Below are 14,068 nucleotides of genomic sequence, written 5' to 3'. Positions count from 1 at the left end.
TCCTGTGTGCAGGATGCAGTCCCCATGCAGCCCAGGCCCCTCTGCAGGGCCTGGTGGCTGCTGAGAGGCAGGAAGAAACCCCTCCCTGAGTGTGGCCTCCGCGTGTGTCACCTACATCTGTCAGAAGGGTTTGGGACCTTTCTTTCTCATGGAGAAAGTGCAGAAGATCCTGGGTCAGGTCCTGTAGGACATCCCTAGAGGCAGAGGACCATCCCCTTTGTGTAGTTTATCCCCGGCATTGCCAGAGCTTCTGGTTTCACTCTTGGTTCTCACCAGCGGATCCCGGAAGCCCCCTGGATCGTGAACCTCTGCCCTTTGCACTCATGAGGCCCAGGGACACCTCCCCCTGCTTGTGCAACACGAGGCTGCCACGTCCCAGGTCTTTGTACCCAAAGTGAGTGGACTCTGACCTTCCAGATGGCCAAGGGTGCCAACATTTCCCAAAGACCTGTTTTCAAACAAATATGGGAGACAGCCTTTGGAGAGATCCATGAAGAAGAAAGGGGAACTCCACAGGTGGAGGGAAACCGAAGCTACCTGGGGGATACTCCCCGCGGCCCACCTGGCCCCCTCTTACTCTGCACTGCCCTATTTTCAAGGCTGAAAGGGCAGAGTCAAGAGATCACAGTAGGGCAGTTCTCCCCAGGCTATCTGCGTGCCCAGCCTAGAGAAAGGAATGAACATTGAACACTGGGCTGGGCTTTTGCTGGGTTGGTGAGAAGTGGCATCTGTGTAACCCAAATTGACATTTGTTTTCTTTTTTTTTGTTTGTTTTTATTTTTTTGAGACGGAGTCTCGCTCTGTCGCCCAGGCTGGAGTGCAGTGGCCAGATCTCAGCTCACTGCAAGCTCCGCCTCCCGGGTTTACGCCATTCTCCTGCCTCAGCCTCCCAAGTAGCTGGGACTACAGGCGCCCGCCACCTCGCCCGGCTAGTTTTTTGTACTTTTTAGTAGAGACGGGGTTTCACCGTATTAACCAGGATGGTCTCGATCTCCTGACCTCGTGATCCGCCCGTCTCGGCCTCCCAAAGTGCTGGGATTACAGGCTTGAGCCACCGCGCCCGGCCCTACATTTGTTTTCTTTAGTCTGTGGTGTTCCATCGCAGCACAGAGTTGGCACTTGAGGTAGCATCGTGTGAACTGCTTCTCAAACTGCAAGTAGGACATAGGTCATAAAATCCACTGAGGACACACAGGTTTTGCTGCGGCTGCTGTTCATGGAACAAAACCAGAGCTCCAGGAGTTTTCTGGGATGTGAATATCCAACAGGTCATGATGTGAAGTTCCTCGCGTGGCTCTCTGTCAAAGTCTGAAAGCTGTTGCGGAAGCGGCTCAAGGCATGGCGGGCACAGGGGCTCCATGGCATGAGTGGTCCTCAGGACAGCCACTAGGAATGTGCTCCCTCCCTGCATACATATGCTGTCTCCTGTTGAGTGGGTAAATCTGTTCTTCCATCCTTGAGTTTGGGCAGCTGTGCTCAACAGAAATGCAGCAGAAACCACACCACCTGACTTCTGGGTTAGGTGAGAAGGAACCTCGCAGTTCCTCCTGGATCTCTTGTAATGTCTGCCATGGGTAAAACCAGCTGCCACGTTAGGAATCTGCACCAAGACCACCATGTTATCAGGAAGCTCAAGCCAGCCACGTGGAGAGGCCGCACGGATGGAGGAGGAGCTGCGCAGCCAGCCCAGGGGCCCAATGTGAGAGTGAAGGAGCCTCTAGGATGAGCCGGGCTCAGCCGCCACCTGACTTTTCAAATAGGAGAAACCCCCAGTGAGAACTCAGCTGAGCCAGATGACCCCTAAATCTATGAAAGATGATTTCAAATCATATTTTTAAGTTTTGGGGTGGTTTGCTATGTAGCAACAGGTGATCTTGTGACTATGTAACCCTAGGAAAGTTACTTCATTTCTCTGTTTTTTAATCTAAAAACTGGGAATCATGGGAGTGTTCCTACTGGAAAATGAGTTAACATATAGAAGTATAGAAACACATATGAGTTAACAAAGACACGGCTGTGATGCCTGGGACTCATCTGGAAAACATGAGTTATCACTTTAAAATAGTTCGCTGAGTTTAGGGGCAATATGCTATAATGAGCGAACCCAGGGATACCAGCGTCTTCCTTCTCAGAGACTTGATGAGAGGAAAGAGGCAGGTTCCGCCTTACTAGTTTGCCAAGATCCTTCCCCAATGTACAAGTGAAAGGAAGCTCAGGAAGGCAGAATGAAGGGACACATCAAATCCTTGGTGACAGTTTGGGACAGGCCGGGCACAGTGGCTCTTGCCTGTAGTCCAAGCACTTTGGGAGGCCGAGGCGGGCTGATCACCTGAGGTCAGGAGTTCTAGACCCGCCTGGCCAACCCTGTCTCTACTAAAAATACAAAAATTAGCTGGGCGTGGTGGTGGCCGCCTGTAGTCCCAGTTACTCGGGAGTCTGAGGCAGGAGAATCGCTTGAATCCAGGGGGTGGAGGTTGCAGTGAGCCGAGATCGCGCCACTGCCCTCCAGCCCTGGCGACAGAGCGAGACTCCATCTCAACAACTACAACAACAAGAAACAGTTCGGGACAGAGAAAAATCCCTGTAAACTTCAAGCCTTTTGGGGTGCTCTCGGGTGAGCTCCTAAATTGCTCAAAGGCTAACTTCCTCATTTATTATTAAAAGAAAAAAAGAAAAAGGCAGAGGCCAGTGATGAAGGCTGGCGATTTCTGGTCTAGGGTGAGAGATAACCGAAAGTAACAATGGAGGCTCTCGCAGCGCTCAGAGGCACTCAAGGAGTGGAAAGGAAATTGCACATTTCACCCGTGACTGCATAGGCAATCGAGAACAGCAAGCCTCTGCTTTCAGCTGGAATGTTATCAACTTCGGTCACGCTGACTATCTCATGCTGATCAGGAAGGCTGGTACCAGGAGTGAGTGACTACATGAAGAAATTACTAATTAACAAATGCCTGGGTGGACAATCTTTCAAAACTTAGGATCAATGGAAGGAGACAGAAGGAGTCTTGGGAGGATTTTTAAAATATGCCAGAGCTGGCTGGGGACAGTGGCTCACACCTGTAACCCGAGGACTTTGAGTCTGAGGCAGGTGGATCACCTGAGCTCAGGAGTTCGAGACCAGCCTGGGCAACATGGTGAAACCCCATCTCTACTAAAACTACAAAAAGTAAGCCGGGCATGGTGGTGCATGCTGTAGTCCCAGCTACTCAGGAGGCTGAAGCCCGAGAATCGCTTGAACCTGGGAGATGGAGGTTGAAGTGAGCTGAGATCGCACCATTGCACTCCAGCCTTGGAAAAAACAAAACAAAAAGCCAGGGCTCCTAATGTACTCATTTAAACATCACTTGTGTCCACACTGGGTTTGGAATTGTGCTGGACATGGGATATACAAACGTAAGACATGGACCCACCCTCAAGTCTTAAGGTGGAGGTGGGGGAGGGCAGAGGCTGTAAAGGGTCAGAGGGACCTTCTGGAGCGGCGGAAATGTTCCAGATCACACTGTGGCAGTGGTCACATGACTGTGCACATTTACGACAATGCACCTAATTGTATACTGTCAATCGAGGGGCATTATATGTAAATTATACCTCAATAAAGCTGACCAAAAAGTGGCCAGTCAACTACCAGCAGACCCATGGGGTAGGGAAAGAAAAACAGGCAATCTACAGAACGTGGGAAAATGCCTATATTAAGAATCCTGGAATACTCCATGTGCTTTTTCATGCAGTGGGAGCGGAATTTTCAGGAAGCAGCTGTGCTGTGGGTGATAGTCATACTTTATTCTCTAAAACTCTCCAGTTTCAATTGGCCTCTTGGTGCCAAAGCACCATGGCGTGTTACACCTATCAGATCGGGCACAGTGCCCCTTCTTCCCAACCTGTGATCTGAAATGGCCAGCACTGCGCCTTCCAGAACCCAGCTTAGATGCACAGTTGCCACAGAGGTAGGAAGAATGATTTGTTCGCCACCAAAAGCCCAGTTTCTCCAACAGGTAAGTCCTAGCAGGGTGTGATGTCCCAAACCTACACAACCGTTTCCACTGCCTATTCCTGGGCCCCTCACTTGGGTCAAGGCAGCATTTCAAAGGAAGCTAAGAGAGAGACTTGTGCATCCAAACCCTTCTCTGACTTGGCGGGTTATTGGATTAGCTACTCTCCGAAGAAGACCCAAAAGGCCTAGGGGAGAGAAGAGATAAATCTGGATGCGGCGGAGACGATGGCCAAACAGAAAAATCACTTGGCGAAGAAAAGTCGGCGGAAGCCTGTAGTGGGGACCCAGGACATGAGGAAAGGGCCTGGAGGAGGGAAGGGGCTGAAGCCATAATTTCCTAACCCCTCCCTACAAACTATGCCCTTCCCTCTGCCCAAGTAAGTACAGGGACCGCCCTGCAGCAAGAAGACAGCGGATATTTAAATGTGAGGAACCCTGGCCACAGTGGGCTGGACTCCCCACCCATCACCTAGTGTCCTCACTCACTGCACTCCAGACTTTGTCAAAGTGGTGGCAACTGAGTCCAGCACCAGAGATTGGATGATGCTCAGGTTGATTTCATTGTCAAGTGCATCTGGCAGGACTCTAGTTTGTTGACAGTATTCCAGACAAGGCGTAGCTGGCTGAACCGCAGTGCCCCGGCATTTGGGATCGTTGGGATCATCATGCTCTTTAGAGTCTTTTTTTTTTTTTTTTTTAATTGCACAAGGATTTACTTATCTCTCTTCATGGGTGAAACTGATTTGGTGGGAAACTGCTAGACTCAATGACCAATTGGACTGTAGGCAAGAAGGCCCATGATCTTGCTCTTCAGATAAAAGAACAGCAGGGAAACAGGAGGCCTCCCTCCTGCAAAGCCGGTCTGAAGTGCACACAAGGCACGGCTGAGTGCCTGGTGACGCGCATGCAGCAGGTGGGCAAGACCCAGGAATGTGTGCTGTAACAAGGGAGTCTAGTGCAGGTTGCGGGGAATTTGGAGAAACACGAGGGGCCCTGGGCATCTTTTCTCCCCACGCAGGAGAAAGTAGGGGAGATGGTTTTCATAGATCAAGTCGGGCTTTGAGAAGGAAGGTGAACAGGAAAAAAAAAAAAAAGGAGGCCTCAGAAAGCGGCCCCTTCCCAAGACTCTCCTCGGAGGCGAACCACGACAGATGGCCGCGCGGCCTGAGGCTCGGCCTCCAGGCAGTCAGGGAGGAGCAGCTGCAAGTCCTGCAGCCTGTGAGACCCCCGAGGGGCCTGGGCCAGCATCCAAGGCTATTCTAAGCCTTGGCTATCCTAACGCCCCAGTGGGGCACGTAAAGCTCCTCACGCCCAGGCCCAGACCCAGGCCTGCTGGGAGCACAACTCTCTCCCGTGCTCCCCCTCCTCCACTCCAGGGCCACCCTTCCTTCCAGTCTTCCCCGTGGAGTTCGTGTTGGAAGATGCCAGCGAGCACGTCTCGGGGCTCTACGCCTTGCGCATATGAGTGTGGGGTGACTCAGAGGAAGGGGGTGGTGGCAGATGCCTGCAGCTGGCTCCCAGCCAGGCTTGGCCATCCTGCATAAATGCCTGGCTTGGGTCTTGGCCTAACATTAAGGGCAAATCCCAAGAGGGGCGAGTGGGCTTCTTGAATCTGAACAATTCTGCTTTCAAAACAGGTGAATCCCTAGGCCAGACTAGCCCCTTCCCTCACACCCCTACCCTGAGATGGGTGCAGCATCAGCAGCGGGGATCATCCAGAAACTCTCGCATTCCACAGCAGGTGTCAGAACGGGCCTCATTCCAGGGTCGTGGTGGCCGCTCCACCTGGCGAGCTTCGAGGGGCTCTGGCAGGCCCTCGCTGCAGGGTCCTCCCGCCGGTCTTCTCAGCACAGGAACGTTGCCTTCACATTGGTCTTCTGTTAAAAACATGTCATTCCTGCTTGCTCTTCAGACACAAACACCCACTCCAAGGATACTCCAGGTTCCCCGCCAGCTCACTCGACTCTGACGTGGCAGCGCTCACCGGGCTGAACCCAAATCAAGCACCGTTTATTAGGGGGAAGCTCCGTTATCCAGAAAGCTCACCTTTGAAGAGCTACCTATTTCCTGCCAGAGTTGTGGAGGGAAGGCCTTAGGTGCTAGAAAACCTTGGGGAATTTGGGGAATAGCAGTTAAAGGTTATCGTTCTTACCTATTTGTTTGGATAAGTAGTAATCACCCTTCGGATGCTTATTGGTGAAAATATTTCTAAGTGTCTCTGCACATTTCCCTGCTTTGATGAATGGAACGGGAGGGCAGGATCTAACCATCTGATGGCTACGGTTTCGGGAGAGTGCCACAGCCTCCAGGTCAGCCATCCCGGAGCCACAGGCAGAGTACGAGCCACAGCAACGGGCCCCGAGAAAGAGCCCCACACCTACCACGGTCCACGGAAGATGCTGCTCACTGGCCCCAGGTTACCTGGAGTCTTGTGCACTCTCTTTACACCAAGCGAAGATAATATTTTGTTTCCTTCCCACTTTTTCTCTAACACAAGCCACCCCAGTTCTCCCTTCTGACAACACGCAAGTGGACCCTAGACCTTCTAGAAAAGCCTTAGAGCACCCCCAAATGCTCACATTTGTCAGCTGCAATTCCACCCCCAGTTAAAACATGATTCTGAATGTGACTTGGCCAATGCAGCTTGCAAAGCAAGAACGTCTTCATTTAAGGTCGAAAACATCAGCTGTTTGGGTTGTGAGAAAAGAAAAGCCCACACAGTTTCAGAGGCTTGGTGCTGCGTCTCGTTGTCCTCAGCTCCTGATTCTGCAGCTGGTTCTGTCTCTGAGCACCAGCAAAATCCTGTCCTAGGAGCCCCCAGACTCTAAGAGCCCATGACCAAAAAGGAAAGGAAAGCCAAGTTGGGAAGAACCGGGGCCCCCAACTCCACAGCCCTCCACTCCGCCCAGAGGGCCCACCCTGGGCTGCCTGGAACCCCCTAAAGTTGCCACCCCCACAACACAGTAGTGGGGCAATTCCTGGCAGCGCCTGCAGCCCATGGGCTGGCTCTGTCCCCGCAGCCCCGCCGAGCGTCTGTTATCTTATTTACTGGAATCTGCACAGCCAGGCTCTAGCTCACTGGTGACTCAGGAGCTGCAGCCATTATCACCAGGCAGATGGCAGACTCCCTAAAAGCAGACATTAAACAATAAAATGCCACCACATACCTTACCCACAAAATAAAACCAAAACAAACACCTAAGTCTGGCTTTGCTTTTCTTCTGCTCTCTCCCTACCTCCCCTGTGCCAGAACACAGGGGCAGAGGGGCATGGGGTACCAAGGAGGAGATGTATGATCGAGGAAGACCATACGGACATGCCCAGTGACCTGCAGAAGGTGGCAGTAGCAGAACCACCATGGGACCCCAGGCGGTGGAGAGGGCAGACCCTGTCCATGTGTGACAGGTGGGGCAGAACCACCAGCTAGGACAGATGGGATTGGAGCAGCAAGGGAACTACAGGGACCCTGCGGAACCCAGAGCCCTCTGGCCCCGGTCACCTGATGAATAATCAAAGTGCTAAGACCTGGAGAATTCCACCAAAAACTCAGTTGCTCCCACTGCTTTGGAAGGTGTTCTGCTGGGTCCTGCCAGGACAGGCCACAGCTGAAGGCTCACCTGAATAAATAGGACCTCCTATTTATTAAGCATCTATTATGTGCTGGCAGCTGCCCCCTAGTCCTGTGAGGCAGGTACTGTCTCCATTTTTAGAAGAAAAATCAGGCTCAGGAGAAGGAAATGATTTGCCCATGGTAGCCAGGGGATGAACAGCAGAATGCTCTGCCAGGCCCACGCCACGAGGCCTCTGGGGTGAAGAAGGAACACCCCCCAGTTCTTGGGGCCAAGGACTCTGGAGTGAAGAAGGAACACCCCCAGTTCTTGGGCATCAGGTGCTTTTGATTCCATTCTATTTTTCTCTTAACTCAAATTTCAGTAATTGAGGCTAGAGCTTTGCAATCTCACATTAAACCCTTTTAGGACTCCAGGGTCTTAACTCACACTCGTGGGAAGGATGTTTGGTTCAGGCTGATGAAAGGCTTGGCTGGAAAGTGCAGAGAGCTGACAGGTGTGCAGAGCTGACAGGTGTGCAGGGCTGATGACAGGTCAGTGCCCTGTCCCACTGGTGCTGGGCTGCCAAGGCCTCAGGACAAGTCTGCCCACTAGGAAGGGACGGAAGGTATCGAGCCTTGAATGAGCCATTTGCCTGCGGGTCCAACCTAGGTTTCCTGCTAAGTCACCAGCCCCCAACAAGAGCTAAAGGCAAGTTTTCACTACCAGACAATTTACCATGTGGCTCATAAGTGCAGTCGGAGGGACAACTCTGGAGTTGTCTGAGGGCCTGAGTTTGAGCTCCAGTTTGCCATTTACTGGTTATGCAATGTCAGTACATTATTCAAATTCATGGAGTCTCAATTTCCTTGTATAAAAGGGAAATTTCCCAGGATCATCATGAAAATTATAATAATTAACATTCATGAAATTGCCACACATGGTGCCAGATGCCTAATCAATCAGTAAATATTTACCAAAATACGCAATACAGACAGCTAACAGCAGTGCAAGAGGTAACGTGGAGACAGATCCTTCTAAGAAAATAAGACCCCTACCTGACTGCATTAGGATTCATCATTTCAATCTACCGACAAGAACTGAATACAACTTAATACAAAGTAATGCATAAAAGTACAGGTATTCACCTTTGTTAGGCCCAGGCTGAGTCTGAGAGGAGGTAAGGGGGTTTGTTAGAAGGGGGTGTGGTGAGACTGGTCTCTGGGGCATCTCGTGGGAGGAGGGACCTGAATACTTTTTTTTTCTTTTTTTTTTTGAGACGGAGTCTCGCTCGGTTGCCCAGGCTGGAGTGCAGTGGCGCAATCTTGGCTCACTACAAGTTCCGCTTCCCGGGTTCACGCCATTCTCCTGCCTAGCCTCCCGAGTAGCTGGGACTACAGGTGCCTGCCACCACGCCCGGATAATTTTTTTGTATTTGTAGTAGAGACAGGGTTTCACCGTGTTAGCCAGGATGGTCTTGATCTCCTGACCTTGTGATCCACCTGCCTCGTCCTCCCAAAGTGCTGGAATTATAGGCGTGAGCCACCGTGCCTGGCCAGGACCTGAATACTTTTAAAGGAAGAAAAAGATCAATAGTTTGAAAGAGCACTCTGAGGGAGTTGGATAAATCCAAGATGGATTCCATTAGTTACCAGCTGAGCTGAAAGAATAACACAAAATTAGAACCCGCAGTCCCAGTGACCCCTGGTTATCCAACACTATCAAGTGAGGAGGTCAAGCATCTTCCTCTTGTTGGAAAGGCCAATGCCTCGGACACAGGACTCAAGAGTTTGTTTTGCTAGAGTGTTGATGTTTTATTTCACCCTGGGACAAGACCTGAAGAGAAGCCAGAGCTGGGATAACAAACACAAAGACCAGGCTTAGGGACTGGGTCCACCCAACCTCAGTCCACCAGCCTCCATTCCCCTCCACCACCCACCCCACTTCAAAAGACCAGGCTGGACCGCAGGACACCTGGCTTCTCTTTCCAGCTGAATCCCTTTGTGACTTTAGGCAAAGAAGATTAAATATTTTAGATTTTCAATTATGTTCACTGAATTTAACCATTGAACCCTCAGTTTCCTCTTTATAAGTGTGTGCCTCTCAAGGTCTACTACTGCTGGGCTGGAAAAAAAAAAAAAAAAAAAAACCACCTGAGATTTCTCTAGTCCTTGGAAGTTTCCATGCAAGTTGGGGAAGCAGTTGGAAGGTGAGAAGCCCCCAGACCTAAGAGGCCTACTGTGAGGCCTCTCTGGTGAACTGGAGCCTGCCCAGGGTGTGTGGAGCCCCCAAGGTGCCGGCTCACTCTGACTGCATCCCAGGGAGCTTCCCCCTCTCACTTATTCTCACCTATCACACCTAGCAGTCCCCGAATTCTCAATTTATGTTTTGGGGCCTCCTGCCTGCATCCTGGTTGTATCCCTAGGCCTCTCCCCATCTTCCAGCACCTACAATCCGTAACGCTGTCAACGCTGGATTCCCTGCTAGCCCAGGCTTCTTCAATTGTTTACTATCACCTTTGCTCTCCACCTGGGTTGAAAATTCAGATGCACAGAATCAAGCCTCCCCCCAGGAGGAGGGTCGAGTGACCCCTAGGTCACTCCCAATCACCAGGACTCAAGGACCCTGAATCACAGACTTGAAGCAGACAGACAGCCTCTGGCTTATGGAAGGCGATTGTAAGGAATGAAAAAAAAAGAGGACATGGCTTACTCAAAGTGCCATGCATCAATGTCAGTGGAGGGCGAGAAGAGGGACACTGGGTGAGCTCCAAATCTAGCACTTTCCAGCCTGCAGCTCTACTTGTTGCTGCAAATTCACTCAACAGTTAGGGTTTCTGGTTCCCAGCCTCTCCCTCCTCCTCTCCACCAGACAGTGCAGACAGCCCACGGTTCAGTCACTGAGGAGGCCATCTACCATCTTCTCTTCCTTCCCTTCCTCTCTCCCCCACTCCCCTCCCATCTGCTTTTTCATTGGATTCCTCACAACTTCAGCAAGCAACAAGTAAGCTGTTGGGCTCCACGATCTGCAGGAGGCCAAGATACCCTTCAATGTGCATGGGGTCAAGAGAGTCCCCAGAAAACGGTGGGCCATCCCCAAAGCCCCCACATCATCCCCAGTCTTTTCCGTTTGGGCCAAATGTAATAAGTGATGACTCAGGAAAGGCAAGGCCTGGCAAAGAATGACAACCTCGCTAAGATTTCAGCTCCAGTAAGGGGAATTCAAGCCAGGGTGGGAAGGCAGGGAGGAGACCCCGTGCCCAGGACCCAGTGTGTGCAGCAGCTCTGCTCAGCCTGGCAGCCTGGCAGGGGAGGAGAGACAGACTCAGAGAGGAATGGAGCTGAACACGCCCACACACACGCCACCTTCACTAGTGATGCTCTTTAAATCACCCAGAAAAAGTTACGTAAGGAGAAAACATACAGCTCCCGTGGAGAGAAGGAACATTTTGTTCAGCCTTGGGGTATCTGATTTAATAAGAGGCTCCTGGAGAACAAAGCGACAATTCAGCATCAGTCTTGCACACCAAGGAGACAAAGCATCGTGAGGGGAAAACCACACACCCAGGGATGCACAATCACCACACATTTAGAAAGCCAGCTCCCGAAGGTCTGCTTACTCAGCCCCAAGGGGTCCTGGAGGTCCTCTCTTCCAGATGCTAATAAGCAGTGCAGGCTTGTAAGCTGCTGGATGGCAGGATGCGAGTGGCAGGGACGAGCGGCACTCCCAGCTCTGACAAATCCTGCTGCTTCACTCGAAAGGCCCATCAGAGAAGGGGTTTCCCAGCCCCTTCAGCACAGGCAATTTCTAGGGTTCGGCTGTGCTCCGAGCTGCTGCCACTGCATGTCTGCAACAGATGGGGACTGGGGCTGGGTGTGTTCCCAGTCCCCAAGGCAGCGCAACAAGCGGCTGGCAGACAGCATGGGCTGGCCTAAGACAGCACAGGCAACGGTCTTGGTGGCTGGAGCTGGTTTGCTGCTCAAAATGCAGGCAGAGCTCGGGCAGATTCCCTCATTGATGGGACTGCAGCAGACTGTCATTCCCACCTGTGTCAGGGGCTGCTGGGGAGGAAACTCCTTACCACACGGCAAGCCAGCAGGAGGGAGGGCTGGACCAGAGCTTTTAAAAAGACAGGCAGCAGGATGGAGGGAGGCAGGAACAGAGGCCAATGATGCAGCAGTGGACAGCTCTGGGCTCCAGGTCCTCTGGCCAGCACAACCCCTGCACTGTTCCCATCTAACTTCAGGCAAAGGCTTCAGAAATCTGAACTCCCTGGGGATTCGTGTCCTCGGAGTATAAAGAATGAGGGGTTTTTTTCTCCTCTGGCCAGAAGGATGGGTGAGGCTTTCCAAAAGGCCCTGCCAGTGAAGTCCCCATCTACAATTCATTCCTCCAACTCCAACCAGACGGCCTACAAACATCATCCAGGAGACAACATGGTCTCTGCCTGTATCAGCCATGTCTCTGATTTTCTGATGCTTTGATACCTGGCACCTTGCTGATCCTGGAGGAACTGCCCTCCCACGGCTGGGCAATTCCGGGAGATAGTAAGAAACTCACCTGTGAGCTTGCTTTTGCTATGCAAGCCAAACCACACAGACCCCCTCCTCGCCTCCTCCTGGGGGCTCTCACACCCTGGGCCACCACCCACTACCCTAATCACCCCAGGGCAGGTACCAGACAGCTAGGGACAGCCCCTGTACCCACAGTCCCCTAAAATTCTTCACAGAAACCACAATAAAGGCTCTTGCCCGCATCTCCCTCTTGCGCCCTCTGCCTCCTGCCCAACCCCTGTGCTTCCCCACGTGGCAGTGGTGTGCCAAGCCTCCTGCTTCCAGGGATCTGTGAGTATCATCAGTTCCTTCCTTTGTGACACTCATTCCTGAGTCTGCATGTCTTCCTGTACCTGATTACAACAAATCCCAGGTGACCTGAAAACAGGCTCTAAGGATGTACAAGCTGGTGGGGCAGAAAATGAACTTGAATTGTTAGGAGAAAATGAGGGTCCCCATTTCAGAACCCCACCATGTCCCTCATTAAATAAAACTTGCTCAAGACTTGAACTTCTTAGCAGTGGAGGAATTGCTTCCAAAGATATCGAGTGACCTGTTCCTGCAGGTATTCAAGACAAGGAGGTTTCTTCCACGAGCCTATGACTCAAAGGCAAATGTGTTATTCAGGTAAGGGTGATGGCAGCACAAGGTGGAAAAAGATTAATGTGGATGATATACGCAGGAAGGCTTCCGAGAGGGGACAGAAGGACGTTGCATGGCCATCCACTAAGACTCATGGACAAAAAGGCAGCTGAGTGAGCTGGGACTTGGGGGGCTTCTATAAGGGTTGGAAGTCTGAAGCTTTCTTAAGGTCACTTTCAGCCCAGGAGGGTCCCAGGCAGTCATGGTCCATCCAGCTGTCCACGCGGAGACCTGACAAATCACAGACCTGGAGCGCCATGGCCAGATAGCTCCAGGAACTCACAAGCCTGAGCTCTGGCCTCACCTACCTGAGCAGGCCATTTTAAGCAGAAACTCTTTTTCTGTCTGTAGAATGAGCCATGTGTTATGTGATGTTCCTCAGGTCTCTTTCAGACCAGGGCGCTAATACTCTGTGTCAACAAACCAAGTCCAAGTCCTGGCTCAGTCATTTCTCTGAACCTCAGTTCTTCCTCTGAAAAACCAAGCTGAGTGGAAACGCTTATTCCGCACACCTCCCAGGGCTGCTGTTGGGATCATGGATGAACAAGCATCAGGACAGAAAAAAGCATCAACTTGGGATGTGCGGGATTATTCTGGAACCAGAGGGCAGTGCTAGCATAAACCTGAGGTTTAGCAGAAAGCTGGCGCCATTTGGCGAAGATTGAAGGGCCAAACCGCCTGCAGCCTGCAGCCTGCAGCCTGCAGCCAGCCCCATGGGCACCCATGCAAGTGGTTGACCAGAGATCCGGCCAATCTCAGTATTTTCTCCTGCTGGTTCTGGAACTAGCCTTGCTGGGTGAGCTGGGCGTTTTATTTTCTGTGTGCTTTATTCCAAAGCATACATACAAGCCTGAGGAAAAAAAGCCTAATTGGTTTTGCTTGGAAAAGCTGGAAATGTCAGGGAAATGGGCACCGTCATCCAAAGGATTCAGAGGTTTGCTGCACTTGGAGACAAGCATCTGAGAGTGACTTATGGGGTGTGATGACGCTGCAGTTCTCACAGCAGCAATTCCACGTCTCAGGGACTGGGATCATCCATTAGAGATTAAGGAACATAAACAACTCCGCTGCCGCTTGCAAGCTGCCCTCCGCAAACACGGCCACTGTCTTCACCTGCATTTCTCCTTGCTTCCAGAACCTCCACTGCACTCCGCATGCAGGTGGCTCTGAGCTTTCCACCTACTCTCCCTGGAGGGCAGAGTCAGCTGTCTTGTACAACAGAGCCCAGTAGATCACAGATACTTAGCAAAGCCTGAAGACCATTTTGGTGCACCGGGCTGGTGTAAGAACCAGAAGTGGAAAGGAAATGCCTTCCTGAGGCACATCCCCTCTGA

At 51.7% G+C, this 14,068-nt stretch overlaps 1 protein-coding gene across 4 annotated transcripts in view; it reads right to left on the bottom strand.

The window, feature by feature from the left end:
* LOC105474924 (protein kinase AMP-activated non-catalytic subunit gamma 2) overlaps positions 1-14,068 on the bottom strand; it is a 321,097-nt gene that overhangs the window by 248,578 nt on the left and 58,451 nt on the right. Inside the window, exon 1 of one of the 4 annotated variants that reach the window (XM_011729849.2) lies at positions 11,159-11,603. The exons of the other annotated variants lie outside the window; for them this stretch is intronic. The gene's annotated coding sequence lies outside the window, so the exon portion shown is untranslated. Of the gene's footprint in view, positions 1-11,158; positions 11,604-14,068 lie in introns of those variants that run through there. 4 annotated transcript variants of the gene reach the window in all.

The sequence above is a fragment of the Macaca nemestrina genome, chromosome 4, assembly GCF_043159975.1.
Source record: "Macaca nemestrina isolate mMacNem1 chromosome 4, mMacNem.hap1, whole genome shotgun sequence".
NCBI lineage: Eukaryota > Metazoa > Chordata > Mammalia > Primates > Cercopithecidae > Macaca > Macaca nemestrina.
The sequence above is the reverse complement of the archived record's forward strand: the minus strand, read 5'-3'. Positions and strand labels throughout refer to the sequence as shown.